This window comes from Accipiter gentilis, chromosome 8 (genome assembly GCF_929443795.1).
Source record: "Accipiter gentilis chromosome 8, bAccGen1.1, whole genome shotgun sequence".
NCBI classification, from domain to species: domain Eukaryota; kingdom Metazoa; phylum Chordata; class Aves; order Accipitriformes; family Accipitridae; genus Astur; species Astur gentilis.
The window spans coordinates 18,559,052-18,573,483 of NC_064887.1; the positions used below are offsets into that span (position 1 = coordinate 18,559,052).

The window sequence follows — 14,432 nt, forward strand, 5'->3', positions numbered from 1 at the left end:
AGTTAAGTATTTCAAGTATTTCCCCATGCTGTCTACCAAATTGGTTTCACATCAAATCTTGATTGATATCATGATTGAAATTATTTAAAATTTGTAGTTGCATCTTAGTGACGCATGTTATTTATTGCTGATTTTTGATGTATTCAGACTCTACCTACCAGGACAGATAAGTGCTTTAGCCTTCATAGTGTGCCTTGGGGAAGCAAGCTTTCAGTATATTTACGTGCTGTGCACTGTTGTCTATCTTAGAAATTATATATAAATACACTTGGTGTTTTTCCACAGTTCCTTGTAATCTAGCTTTTAACTAATGAGAACTGAAAATGTCTTATTTAACTATTTCTAAGTACAGCTAAGTAATTTGCATAATTTTTCCCTGAATGTGGTAACGTAACAGAAGTAAGTGTACAATCTCTTGTGGTCATTATAGGGAATTTTTTTCAAAATCTCATCATACATGTAATTTGTGCACCTTTCTGTTGGAGAACCTTTGTGTTAATTTGTAGCTGTTGCTGTATACAGGTAGAATAAGCAGAGAGTGGACAGAGGTTAGATAGAATTAAAATACCTCTAACCTGAAATGTGAACCAATTTGTTTTTCAGTGATCTACTGCAGAATTGGGGAAAGCATGCAAGTATTATGGGGGAATACTTGATTTAGATATTAGGCTACCGGAAAGTCTAGTAGCTGTCAACTCAAAAAAATACTGTGTATTGTAGTCATTTACCTGTTGTCCTTTTTAGCGTAGCTTGGAGAGTAGAAAATACAACGTTGTGTGGAAAGAGAGGAAACTGGTGCCTTCACTTCTTGTTTTCTATATGGCTTTTATTTCTCCATTTTAAAAAATCAGCATGATGTAGGCTTGATTGTTATAAGTGGGTTAGGTTGGAACTAAAGTTAGTATAGGTTGGTTGAAAGATGTGTTAAGTCTGCAGCTGATTGAACAGTATCTTTTGTGGATATGTAAGCTTAAAATAACAAAGTACTCCCTAGATCTCTAAACACTCATTCTCCTATTCTCCATCTTAAGGCTAGGATTAAGATTCATATTTGCATTACTTTTAAGGTATAATATCCCCTTCTGCCTTACAAGCTGGTCACTCAATTATTTATGTGTTCTGTTTGTAGATCTCTTGCCCTACAAGAGGAAGATGCTGATCTCTTCCCAGACAACAGGAACTGTATCAGTGTTCTAGAAACTGGCGAGAGCTTTAGCATGAGAAGTTGTTTGCAGTAGTTAAGAGAACTGAGCTACTGCCCAGATTTCTGCAAGTGGTGGGTTTTTTGTCTTTTGTCTATGGCTTCTTCACTAGTTGGAGAGAATTAAGTTGCTTAGAAGTTAAGATAACCCGTTCTACCTAAGATCTTGGTACTTTATTTCCATTGCTATAGTAATTTTATGCACTGTGACCTCAGGATCTTTGAACTCTTAAGCTTTCTTGACTTCACTGCTAATCTAAAATACATCATTGACTACTTCTGTATACTGACCATTCTCACCTATAAAGTGTGTTAAGTGATAGCTTAAACTTAGATGACAGATTTTGGATGGGGAGGAACTGCTGATTGTAATGGACAAAATTACCCTTTTCTATAGGCTTAGAAAGAACTTTTAATGGAGTCCCTGAGTCCCTTTTCCAGCTAATGTCTTATCAAATTAAAGTAATTTTCTACACCAATAACAAAGTATGGAAATAACTTCAGAGGGAGTAATGGCTGCCCATTCCAGATGACAGATTAGTGGTAAACTGTGCCCCCCTTCCCTACCCTGCTCTGCGCACGCTTCCCCCCCCCCCCCCCCCCCCCCCGTTATTCTGAACTGAGTGGAGATTGCATTTGTTTGTTTCAGAATCTCAGAAAAAAAGACCACAGTTTTAGGCAGTTCTGGATGAAGGTGCATGCTGGAATGTACAGGTATATTTATTTACCCATCCCTGCTAAGAGACCTCTCCGGTTTTCTTTGCATTCACCAAAGACCAGCTATGTGCTGTCAACTTCCGAACTGTTTGTAAGTGTTGGTTGCAGTAACACATGCCTTTCTCTAGATAATTATCTAAAGAACCTTCTTGGAATGTTGACTAGCCTAGGTTATACGGTTTATAATACCACAAACAATTTGGGAGCATAGTTGTGTCCCCCAGTCCCTAAAGACCAGGTTAATTAAATGAAAGATCAGTGGAAAACTGGATTTGAAATGTAGTTGTTGATGGTTCACGCTCCAGATGATGACTGGTTACTAATGACTGGTTTCTTGGGGAGTTGGCTGATTAAGGACAAGCAGTTGGATGGAGTTTAGGCAGCTGGTGGGTATAGGTCCTGTCCTGGAATCAATATTGAGAGGTTTGATAAGGAATTTTGTGGTTGGTAAAAAAGTGGGCATCAGGTGATGTGAAGTATTTCAGGATGTTTAAAAATGTCTGTTGGGGAATAAAAAAGGCAAGATCTCTCTAATCCTGTTCCAGTGCATGAGCTTGTAGAACTCTTTTAGTGTCTTGCTTGAGTGGAATCAACAGAGAAGGTGTGGTACCTCTGATCTGAGTAGCCAAAACTGCATGATATGTTTCAGGTGAGGATTTACTTTGCACAAGATTATGGGCATTTGACTTGCACAGTGATGCTAATGCTGGTTTATTTCTGTTGGAAACACCTTGCTGTGTTTTTAGTCTTTTACAGGACACTGCTTAATGGTGTGTTGTTGTGTTGAAGAAATACATGCAACTTGTCTCATGTTGTAACTACCTGTTTCTGGAGCTAGAACTTAATTCAATTCTTTTTGCTCTGAGAAATGTTGAAAAAAATATTCTGTGGTTTTTTGTTTGTGTTTTTTGGTTGGTTTGTTTAGGGTTGAACTTGCAAAGAAGTGAGTACAGTACAGTAGAAAGAAATATGGGCACTAATCCTTGCAAATTTACACGAACTGAATAACTACCATATGTGTGTGTTCTTGTGTGTATTGTAGCCCAAATGCACTAGGCTTTTTATATACAGTTATTTTTTGCTACACAGTATAACTGTAGAACAATTAGCATCACGCTCATGTAATATTTGGCTTGTTTTCATGCTATGCAAAGGATTGAAATCTTGAATGAGCCTGTAGATTCTCTTGCTTTGGCTTTTTTCTGTATTGCTTATAGTTAAGAATAAATCAAATCAGTTTTCAACTTGCTGAAATATTAACTATACATTTTCTTCCTGTCTTCTGCCAACAGACTTCTACAAAAAAGTATCAAGCTTTTCTTTAAATGCCAATCTAATCTTCCAGTATTTTTTAGATGCTGGAATGCCTCTTTGCTCTTTTTAAGCAGCACTAAAATAGAGGATCCAGAGCTTTTCTTCAGTTGGTTATCCTTCTACTAAATGAAGTCCTCACCCACTCAGCTTTTAGGATTGTAGGGAGAAACTTTATTGTAAGGAATGCCCATAACCATCAGAGAATTGGGTCTCTCCTAGATGCTTCCTCCCAACTTAAAGCAAGGAAGGGCTTGGTAAGTCCCACATATTCTTGGGTCTAAAGCCTGCAATGCAGTCCCTCTAATCATGTGAGAGCATTGAAATTTTACATCAGATGTGTTGGCAATGAAGGTTTGTTCTGAGCTAAGTGTAGAAATGAATAACATATCATCTGGTTTAATTTGTTTTTAAGTTAATTTCTGAAATTGTCTTAAGTTGTTTGTTTGGGTTTTTTTTAGGCTTACAGTGTTGTACTTGCTTTTAAAATAACTGTAACTGCACGAAGTCCTTCAGCTCAATTCAGCTGTCTATAAACAGATTTGACTGGTTTTAAATACAGCTAGCCAATGAATAAGCCTTTCTGTATAAACAGAAATGCGTATAAACTGAAGTCCAACATCTAAAACAAAAGAGCTTCTGATCTTATTCTACAAATCTAAGCTTTCCTCATCCCACCCTTTGGTACTCTCAAAGCTGATGCCCACAGGAAAAGGAATAAATACCTAGAGGGTGAACTGGAACACCAAAATCTGCTGAGGCAAAAACATAAAAGTAGAAGGCTATTTAACAAGACCCCCTAGTATCCTGTGATTCTGATTTAAAACAAAGTTCTGCCTGTATGCAGAAGTGTGGTTGCTTTTTTGTTTGGTTTTTTCAGGATTGAAGAATACCAAGTGTTATGGGAGAACAAGGAATAAATAATCTGCTTGCCTTTGTGGTCCTCTGCAGGTCAAACATTTGAGTCTTCACACCGAATACGCCTGTTCTTTCTATGGAGACTTGCTATCTTCACTCCTTTTTACTCCGTACATCTTCCTCGTGGACTCTAGAATATGTGTATTCCAAACTTTCTGTGTTTGTAGGTTCTCTGTATACCCAAAGCTGCGAAGGTAAGTCAGGAATGTTGGGAGTTTTTTGTGGGGCACCAAAAAAGCTAAGAATGGATAATATGGTGCAGGAAGAATGGGTATATTGTGAATAAGCATAACCTATGGCATATTTAAGTGAGTATTTGTCAAAGTTTGTAAAAGCAGAACACCTCTACGGACTACGGAAAAGAGCTGCAAGTGTTGATGTGTTCCACTTAGAAAAGAACATCTTCTCACTTCAGAAGGGTCATAAGATAGATGTCCTTCATCACCAGCTAATAACATTATGGTCCAGTTTGTAAGGTTGCTGTATCACTAAACCATCAATCGCTAAGGTTTCTTCAAGAGTACCTGTCAATCAGTCTTCCTCTTTTCACACTGAGATGACTGAAACATGTTGGAGCCTCTTTGAATTTCCCAGAACATAGATAAGATAAGCATGTAGCTACTACATATATGGTAGTGGACAATTTACAGTTGCCTTAAGATCTAAATGGGCTTTATATTGTATGAATATTTTACTCTGCGTTAAAGGCATCCATCTGGAAGCTAATTACTCTGAGGGACGACGCTGTGATGGCAGATCAGCAATTTGTTCAGCATGCAGTCACTGTTTACCTGGAGTACAGTGGCATACTCCATTAAGGCCATAGATTTATAAGGCTGGAGAGGACCACTGTTGTATAGCCATCCTAGCTAATGTCAGCTGTGTTTTTCTTGCTGATCAAAGGTCTTTTATTTGGGCTAGAATATGTATTTTAGAAAGCTAATTTAACTGTTATTATTCAGACAAGGGTGAATCTTGCACAGTCTCCATGACTTTTAAAAGCCTAAAATGGATTTTGTCGGTATAGTGTGGGGCTCCATGTGGCATTGCCCTGTTTTTCAGCCTTTGTGTCTTCTCGCTGTGACTTTTTGTTTCTGTTAGTGATAAATAACACACTTGTTAAATGTCACAGTAAACAAAAGAAAACGGGGATGGGGGTGGAAAATTGACTACTAAGCAATCTGTGATGCTACATGGGCATCTCCTCCCTCAAGACTGGCAAAACTATAAAGTTATGAGAGCTGAGTTCTCTGCCAGACTCAGCCATAGGTTTCCCATCATGTGTCTCTCTTACGTGTTTTCCTTTGGAGAAAGTGAGGAGTCTGTTCAGGCGTTGTGAGGCTAATTCAGTGTTCAAGAAGTGCAGTTGACTCAGTGGAGGGAAAGAGGTTTACAATTTAATTATTGGTGGTATTGATTACAGCAGAGTTCAGCATTGAACAGATGTAGTTGCCTTCCTTAGGTTTGTCTGGAAATGAGTATGCATTTCTAGAGAGAGGTGCTCTTCCTGGAAGGAGGGATACTTTGTCTTGTGTTGTGCTAGTTCTCTATGTGGAAATGCACAGAGTGTGAGGTAGGGTCAAGAAGGGCTGAAGGTCTTACTGTGTTACTCTTTAGAGCTTCTTGTCCAGTCCTACTCTCTGTAGGTATCATGGGGACTGCTAGAGTCATTGGGATGGAGTAATCTCTATGGCCTGTCCCTCTTCTTGCCCTGCAGCCATCTGCTGAGCGTATAGAACATATTGGCAGGTTTTGTATTTCTCCCTGGATTTCCTTAGGACTATGTATAGGAGTTAGGATCAGGTCAGGTTGCAAGCCGATGTTGTAGCAGTTCCTAGTGAAAAGACTGCAGGATCTCTAGAGTGTCCCAATTCTGAATCCGACTGACTGAACACCCTCTTGGTAAAACACAATTATTGTGTGAAATGGGTATGTGTAAAAGATGTTAGCGTTCCTACTTGTGTGCCCAGTCCTTAAATACTACATTATAAATGTTTTTCAGTGAAGGGTTTATTTCTGCCTCTGAAATTCCTTTGCACCTTTTGAAGACTGTCAATAGCATGATGTTAAATAATGTCGTGTTTTTTATGCACAGCAATTACAATTTAAAAAATCTACCTCATTCTATCTACTGCTTGTCTGAAGGAAAAACCTTTTACAGGCTGTACTGTTAACAGTGCGCAGTCATCCTAATGCTGGAGTTCTCAACCCCCGTGTACCAAGGGGTTAATTTGTTTCCATCACTGGGGATTTGAATTGCTCATCAGTGCTGAGGTCACTGTCACTGTTAAATGACAGATGTCTTTCTGAAAATCCCTTGCATCTTTCCTTGTGATATAAAGTTCAGTGACTGCAATAACAGGGTGTTGTTCTTTAATAACTGTTAAATTTATTCTTTAGAGAATTTACAAAGATGTCCTATTGCTCTGGGAGAGCTCCCTTTTTCTTTTTGCATAATGCCTACAGATTTAGAGCCACTGTACTCCCAGTTGTATAGCTTCTGTATCCCTTGTTCAGTGCTGCTGAAATACTCGTAAATCTCCTTTCTTCTAGTGGCTTTGTGCAGCAGCTGGGGTATGACAATAAGGTCCCTGATCTATAATTCCAGACAGCCCCTGAGGGTGAACAGATCGACCAATCCTCATCCCCAACGTAAGCCCGGGGAACTCGCTGTCCCTGGGAGGTAGTCGTCTATTTGTATTCTGCATGAAACTCTTCTTGATGATGGACTGTTGTTCACTTAGAGAATTATCCAGTGCACAGTATATAAACTCCCACTAGAGATTGAATGCATGTAAATAAAGCGTGCCTTAAGTCTAGCATAATGTAACTTTAAGTGAGAAGAAATAGATTCAATCTAAGCACCTTGTAAGGCTGCATTCACTGCTCAGATTTGCACAATGCAGTCACAATCTGCATTTCTGTGTCACATGGGCAAGAGGTAAGGAGGACAGCTGTATAGGTTTTCTAATTCCAGGGATTTCCTGGCTTTTTATTGAATTTGGTGAGGATACAACACTGACGTTTTTAAAAAACAGCTGTTTTTTAAATACTCTTGTGAAATAGCAACATTCACGTTGCAACAAAAAGAGACATAGTTTGAAAAATGTGATTGATTGATTGATTGACCTTATGCTACACATGCTTCATGAAAATGTTACTTTATACTCAGTGTTTTCACACCACCCAAATGCCTGGCAGGCATTTCAGAGTACAGACAGAAGATGATCCCTGCCCTACAGCCTTTGCAATCTCCTTGTAATCTCTAGCTATATTCACTTCAGCTATGTTATTTTTTGCAACTTTCATGTCTGTATAGCAGCATTGACTTGTATTTTAACTATAAATTATTTAGAAAGGATCTGCTTGAAAGCTGGTACTCATTTTCTTGTAAACCTCCATCATCTGTTTTAAACCTTGAGATTAATGAAGTGTAAAGGGCTATTTTTAAATGCAAGGTGTTAAGCTGCTATCAGCCTTTGATTGCACTTGGCTTATCAAGCAGTTTTAATGCTGACACAATTGTCAGACTAACTTTATTTTCTGCAGCAGCTTTCAAGCAGATTAAACTGCTTCAGTTTAGTGATTTGCTATTTGCCAGAAAAATATATACAGTATATGGAAAACAAGTCGCGTGTTCAATAGAAGTAGTATGCTCTCTGTGAAGTCCCCAGTGCATCGAGGCCAATGGCAAAGTTTCCATTGACAGCAACACAGCCAGGGCAGCACCCAGCCTGTTTTATTTAGTAAGATCAAGTGTTGGACACTTCACCAACACTACTCTTACAAAACTGATAGTTCTTCTGATATTATGGAAATACAATTCCGTATGTGCTCTGTGAAAGCTAATCCATAAAGAAAAGATGAAACCTTAATGAAACTAAACTTACTTTTCATCTGTAATTTCACATTTGTTTCTTGTGCGTATTTTTAAGAACTGATAGTCTTCTCTCCAACTCCTCCAGAAAGGTAACGGAACACTGGTCTGTCAGAAGAAACAAGAATAGCTTAGGACAAACCAATGGAAATTCAAAGTCATATTTGACTTGGCTTTCCATCTCCTTTGTAAAGATAGCTCTACATTTATGGCCTTTAGCCTATCCTTCCTCAGATGGAAGTTCAGGAGGACAGAGAGAAAATCCTGTTTAAAGCTTAAGTGTCTCTGTCCACTGAGACTATCTTTTTTATTTTAAACAAAGGATTCAGCCGCCCAAATTGAATATGGAAGTATATAAATTCATCCCTAATAAACTTGGATTTGTACTGAAAGAGTTAAAGATTATAAAACTGCGATAGGCTGTTTGAATTAAGGTGGTTTTTGTTATCAGATAATCTAAATAAGGGATATTTCGAGCTCTGAAAGTAAATGTAAAATAATTATTGTCTCTTTAGTCTTGCTTAATTGCAGCAAAACTCGGTAAGCACAAGGTCCTAGTGAATGTGAGAATGTGTACATAAAACAATGTTCAGAGCATGCAAAGTTCTGTGCGAAAGCACGGCAGTCTGCTAATTACTTTTGCATGAGAGCCAAGCACTGTGTTTGTTGAGAAGATGGACATTAGTATATTTACAATATTTATGCAAGTGTATGATGTAATTTGTAGTCTTGGTTAGGTAAAATGAACTTTGTGTCAACATTAATTTGTATTTGTTTTATCTTTGCTGCTCTTAAGAGGTTCCTTTTAGCTGGAGATGCATGATGATATCATTTTTGGGACATTAAATATGGCCAAAATAAGGAAGGGCTGTCAGCAAACAGACCTAGGTTGCTTCTATTTCACAGATTTTTTCAAACAATCAGATTTTCATGTTGTGTTTCTTACAAAAAATGCTCACAAAGACTTTATCAAACAAATTGAATAATGTTCTAAACATTTTCCTTTATGGTTCAGAATGGTTTTCAAAAAAGTCAACAAGCATTTCAAAATGAGAAGATGTTTTAAATGTAAAAGATACCAGTTAATGCAGGAAGTTTTAAATGCAGTGGGATTTCTTTGTGAAAGCTTTATTCTTGCAAAGAGGTGCTACCTCAAGCAGAAACCAACAGCTTCCTGCTTTACAGAAGTTGTGGCTGTCAGAATGTGAATTTTGCCTGATATTTTTGTGGATGCTGTAGCCTTTACTACTACTTCTCATCCATATCATAAATGTTTACTTAATTTCCCTGGAAGTACGCTGAGTGAACATGGCAAAATCAGAGGCAGCTACTACATCTTTGATATGATACTATCTTTTTGCTTTCTCTTTTGCTCTATTCTGAGTGTCTTTTGCTCTAGTCAGAATCTTTCGTGTCTTGAGCCTATGGAGGGTGCTGTAATGGTACCCCTATTGTGGTAATTGTTCTTCCTACATATTAGATGCATTAGCCAAATGTTAATTCTTAGGTTGATGTCAGTATTGTAAATCAAGATCAACTTATTTTCCCTTCTGCCCGATTCTTTCTTCCCCTATCACATTTGTTTTGCCACTTATGGTCTCTGATTTCTTATTGAAGTGGTAAGGATATTTTATACAGGACTTATTTCTTCTTTCCCCCCTTCCCCCCAGTTGTTAATTCTCTATTTTTTCCAACCTTTGAATCAATAATAAATGATGTTGGATGCATAAGTACGGACAGAGAGGCAGGTATTAATCTTGGAAAGAACATACAAAAGGAGTTATCCATTCTTCAGCTCCTCAAACTTTTCTTAAACCTTTTTCTTATTTTTTTTTAATGTAGAAACTGGATTTAAATACAGATGCAATTATAGTACTGCACACTGAAGTCCAGACAGATCCAACTGCAGTGTACCTTTCATGTTACAGAAACTAAAGTGCCTAAGATCTTCAGTGACTGAAATAAGACACTCAAAATGTAAAACAGGAATGCAAGGTTGCATGAGCACTTTCATTTTATTTCAGACACCTACTCTCTCCCTGTAAGAGATTTTTTAACTGTTTAGTTCCTGGGACCCATGTTGTCTTTCCAAATGGAGTTGGGCCATAATTTCTTTTTTCAAAGATTATTGTGGAGTTCTTTTTCCTAACTTAAGAAAAATATTCCTAATTTCAAGGGGCTTGATTTTTATTTTTTCCTAAGTTTAAGTCAATGTCCATCTCTTGAAAAATTATTTTGGACTTTATTGGCAGACTGTCATAAAACCAAGCTGTTCAGTCTTAATTTTAACGTTACAGTAGAAGTATACAAATGCAGAATGTTTGTAAGATGTTTGTCTAGTGGTATTCCCTAGCAATATTACATTTCTACCTTTAGTATTGTTGAACTTGCATGATCGAGTACAGTTGTGATGATACTATTATAAAATCCTTAATTGTGCTCATAAAACTTCTTGTATTTGTTCCTTTTCTCTGAGTTGGTCAGAAAATATCATAAGCCCTTCACAGGAGAACAGACTTCAGGTTGCTCCAATTCTATCAGTGGAGTTAAAATACTTTCTTAAAATCATGGGGGTTAGGTCCTTTACATTGACCTCTCAGTTTGGAGAGCTTCTATGGGTTGGGAAGGGATTGCTTGAAAGAGTTTTTGTTGTGGTACTTCTGGTTTTTTATTTGTTTGACTGCTATTTGAGAGCACTGGTAGTTAACAAAACCAAATGAGAACCCCAAACCAAACAAAGAAACCCAAACCAAACCCCCCCAAACCTCCTTGAATAATGGTGGTATGAGAGGAAGTATTGCTTTAGAAGTAACTGAATAGGGGTCAAGGGTTCTCTGCTTGTATTTAGGTCTTCCAATGACTTCTGATGTCTTGTAGAAATTAATTTAGTAATAGTTAAACTTTTCACTTGGATAAGGAAATTATAAAAGTTCATAAAACAGCTGAAAGTATTTTGAGGTTTCAAGAGAGACAGAGCCTACCACAGAATCACATATTTTATTGCTACCATGACTGAATAACCCCAGGACTTCTGTTTAAATAAAATGCTTACTCTGTACCTGTGTTCTTTGTTGAAGGTGATGCTTTCACTTAATTCCTTTTCCATGAGCAAAAGAAGTGCTCGTTCAGTGTTTCAGTCTTTGTATTTCCAAAGTGACTCTCCATGGTTTCCATTAAAAAATTGTTATTTTGTGGCATGTGAAACTCATCTAGTTTTCAGTTCCTCTTGAAAGCCTTGGGTTTTTTTGGCTTTTTTTTCTGGGAAGTTCACAAAAAATGGAGTTGTGGTGGTGTTCTTTAAAACAAACTCAAGATGAAAAAAACCCAACCAACAGTCTGAATTGCCAAGTCTGTCTGACTGTCTGTCTTAAGGCTTTATAATGGAGCCTGCTGGTGTAGTTTCTGTGCAGCAGTGGTTAATAAAATGAGATCCCAAGTGAACTTCTTGAAGGCTTTTTATCCTCTGTGGTGGTAAGTAGCAGAGCCTGGTGTAATCCTGAGATGATCAGTGTTGATTTGTTAGGTTCTATGGGAGTAGAACCTAGACCATGACTGAGAAAAGGCCTTCTTGCTCTTGCTCTCTGGATAGCGTGTGCTCTTCTTACATCTTTATAAGCTGTCCAGAGCAGGAGCTGTCTCTCTTCCTGGAAGCTTCTCCGAAGTCTTGCCATTAACCCTAATGAAAGATAACTTTTTCTCTCCATGCAGATTCCTTGATTTTAGTAATGGTCGGATCTGAAGGGTTGTTAATGTTACTGGAATAATACATCGTGGAACAACTATCGATGGGGTCTCCTTCTGTGTGAAGGAGGGCTTTGCTTAGAAGAGGATTGAATCAAGGGTGTATCTAAAAAGGTATACTCGCCTTGTTTTACTTCATACTGGCTTTCAAAGAGTAGAATTAACAAAGGGGATCTTGCTTGTGTGTTTATATTTCCTAGATGCAAACACTTCATTATGTTATAAAGTTAATGACATACTCTAGATGTTTGAGTTGGTGTGCTCTAGTGCATGGTGCAAGTAGCCTGAGTAATCTCTTATTTTAGAACTTCATTAAAATGCAGTGGTCCTTCACTGTATTCCATGTATGCCTACTTTTGGCTGATGGCTTCAGTTTCCAAAAGGTGAGGTGGCAGGGGGTGGAAAGCGTCTCCTTAGCTTTTAATTTCATATGATCCTATCCATCATGATATTAAGGTCATTGTCTCCCTGTTTTGTCGAACTAACTGGGTACATGGGAAGTATTCATTAGAAGCTTTTACCACCCTTCAATGAGAGGGGAAGGTGGATAGGCTACTGGAGATTCAAAGAGGGGTGTGGGTTTTTTTTTCCTCTGGAATTTTAATTAAGTGGGCATTAAAGAAACCAATGAACAAACTGCAGGTTTAAAAAGGAGGGGTAAAACTGTTGTCATCTAAATTAATAGTGCTTGACTTGAGTGCTGTAACAATTGTGCTCATTCTCTGTTCACAAGTGTTTAGTGCAAATGCAACTTGAATGTCTGATGGAAGAGGGAAAGCAAGGAAGAGAGGTTTTCTTTTGTTTCAGTGATTTCAGCTGTAGATGTTCAGCACTTTTTAGTGCAACAGAAAGTAAGTCTGTTGAAGCAGGAGCTTGGACTGATTCCTTCTGCTTTCTTTTGCAGGTCTTGCCTTTCATAACAGAGCAAAACAAACCCAGAATGTTTGAGGAATATAGCCTGTAAAAGGAAAGAGGCTGTGTACTCCTGTGAGAGAAAGCAGAGGTAGAAACATGGCTGTTGTCCTACATGCACTGAACGTAATACTTAAAAGTGTAGTGGTTTTGGCCCAAGGAAAGCCATGCTGGTAGCCCCAGTAATGGATGATTAAATGAGTGAGTGATTTTGGGGCAGTGACTTCCGGCTGAATATAATTGAAAGCTTTTAGCAATTATTCTTCCCATGGTGGTTGTGCACTCCATGTTTAATCATAAGCAAAAGAGCTGGTTGGCTGTTTTTTTTTGTATTTTGCAAATAGTTTTATAGCATTCCCTCATTTAAACTCAATAAAGGGGGATGATAATTGTGACTTTGATTCTTCTGCCTAATCCAGACAGATTGTGTAATTGTAGCTGAATTTCAGGCTCTTTTTAGTATTCTGTGAAAAGCCTGGGACTTTGGACATAGTTCTGATTTTTCTGTCTTCTCCCACAGTCTGGAAATTGATAGGTAGAGGGCAGCAAAGTTCTATTTTTTAGGTAAAGTTCAAACAATTTTTTATTGAAGTGTTTTTTATCAAGCTAAATAATGATTGTGTCAGTTTGATGCATTGGTTGATGCTTTTTCTGAATGATTCAAAATTAATTTAAAATTTTCAGTTAAGAAAAAAATTTACTAAAATACTAATATATTTAAAAGAACCTTGCCTGCAGTACAGTTTAACTGGTTGTGATATAGCTGCAGTACAGGAAAAAAAATAGCTTGCAAAACCAATTGAAGGACAGCTTTTTAACATCAATAGCGAGAAACTTGTGCGGGTTTGTGCCAAAATCTGTAATTACAGACTGCATGCTGAATTGTATAAATGGAAACAAAATGAAATCACACGGAGATATCTCTCACTTCAGTTAAGGAAGAAAAAATGAAAGGGAGTCTTGCATGTGCCTCTGGATTGATTTTTGGATAAATGCCCCATCTTTGCCTCATTTATCTTGCAATGTGAAGTTATTCATATTACTCAGTGGTGACACTGTATTCCCCTGTGATTCCTTAAGCATAGTTACAAAACGATGGCATTGAGCTTGAAATCAGTTACTCCTCCAGCATCACTGTGTGAGCTGTAAACATTTCACAGGAGGAATGGGAAAAGCACCAAAGCAAAAATGCAAGTGGAAGTGGAAGTTAATTCTTATGAATTCATCCAAAACAGAATATCCCATGCAGTACTTCAGCCATTAATAATGAATGTTGATCATTAATGCAGAAAGTAGAATTTACTTTTTTTACATACATTGGAACATCTGTTTTATCTTTTAGAGTGATTATGATGTTGTACTGTTTAGCTAGGACTGTTGCCTGGTACTAGTATTGCCTGTTACTGTATAATGAGTATGCAATGAGTTTAGGGGACAGTTTGAGCTCAAAGCCCTGGCTTGATAAGGAAGATAGGGTCTGAAGCTGGCAACAATCATGCTTTACTGTGACTTTCTGTTCTGAAACAGATCTGCCAAAAAAAAAACCCCAGACCCAAAACAAACCCCAAAACCTCTATTCAAATATTCTCGCCCATTTATCTCTATTCAAATGTTCTGGCCCATTTCCAGAGTTAACTTTCATATCATGTAGATTCACTGAAGACAGGGAATTGCATAAGCATGTAAGGACTTGTAGTGGCTCATCAGCTCTGAAATGTTCAGATTTTGTACAGCCCCATCGAAGCTGTTGGACTA

The 14,432-nt window shown here is 37.8% G+C and overlaps 1 long non-coding RNA gene across 1 annotated transcript; it reads left to right on the forward strand.

Annotated features, from left to right (window-relative positions):
* Nucleotides 1–799: 799 nt before the first annotated feature.
* LOC126041622 (uncharacterized) lies at nt 800–12,793 on the forward strand. The gene is made up of 5 exons (XR_007506918.1): nt 800–1,744; nt 1,851–3,486; nt 4,181–4,341; nt 11,733–11,879; nt 12,670–12,793. It is a non-coding gene; the product is annotated as an uncharacterized LOC126041622 (long non-coding RNA).
* The last annotated feature ends 1,639 nt before the right edge of the window (nt 12,794–14,432 follow it).